The following is an 831-nucleotide window of genomic DNA, read 5'->3' as shown; positions in this document are numbered from 1 at the left end:
TCTACTAGACATTTACCGTGAGACTCTGTCTCAAAAAAAAAAAAAAACAAAAAAAACCTTTGAAACCCTTCTGAAATGCAGCATATAGAAATTGATCCAGCCACTCTGGTTCAGCAAGGCAGAAGGACCCAATCTGCTACAGATTCTTCCTCCCACTCCACTATGGTAGTACAAAAGAGGTGTTGTATAACTTCTAGGGGAGCCTAGATTGAAAACTCTTACTTGAGGGGGTCACAGCCTGCAAAGGTGACAAACTACTGTGTTACCATCTGTTTCCTAAATAAACTTTTTTTTAATATGAAAGAGAAATTATTAGGCACAATATTTTGTTGTGGATTACTATTTGCCACAGTTATCTGCTTTAAAAAATCCATTAATAAAATGCTCTTATAATATTGAAGAACTTGAAAAAACATTACATACCACATAAAAGAGACTAAATATACAAAAATATATTTGCTAAATTCAACCTTCAGAATGCTTGACTACAAAAGGATATAAAAGTTTCAGATTTCCTAAGTTGGTGACATCATGTTACTAAAATCATAACTTCCCCTTAAGAATTTTATGGCCGGGCGTGGTGGCTCACGCCTGTAATCCTAGCACTCTGGGAGGCCGAAGCGGGCGGATCGTTTGAGCTCAGTTCGAGACCAGCTTGAGCAAGAGTGGGACCCCGTGTCTACTAAAATTAGAAAGAAATTGACCAAACAACTAAAAATAGAAAAAATTAGCTGGGCATGGTCGTGCGTGCCTGTAGTCCCAGCTACCTGGGAGGCTCCTTGAGCCCAGGAGTTTGAGGTTGCTGTGAGGTAGGCTGACGCCCTGGCACTC

General features: G+C 40.0%; 1 protein-coding gene across 1 annotated transcript in view; it reads left to right on the top strand.

Moving 5' to 3' along the window:
• The window catches only part of KIF1BP (KIF1 binding protein), a 64,034-nt gene that overhangs the window by 27,200 nt on the left and 36,003 nt on the right, over window positions 1-831 (top strand). The gene's annotated exons all lie outside the window — the stretch shown is intronic.

Source organism: Propithecus coquereli, unplaced genomic scaffold (genome assembly GCF_000956105.1).
Source record: "Propithecus coquereli isolate 6110/MARCELLA unplaced genomic scaffold, Pcoq_1.0 Scaffold117, whole genome shotgun sequence".
Lineage (NCBI taxonomy): Eukaryota > Metazoa > Chordata > Mammalia > Primates > Indriidae > Propithecus > Propithecus coquereli.
This window is presented reverse-complemented; position numbering and strand designations above follow the sequence as displayed.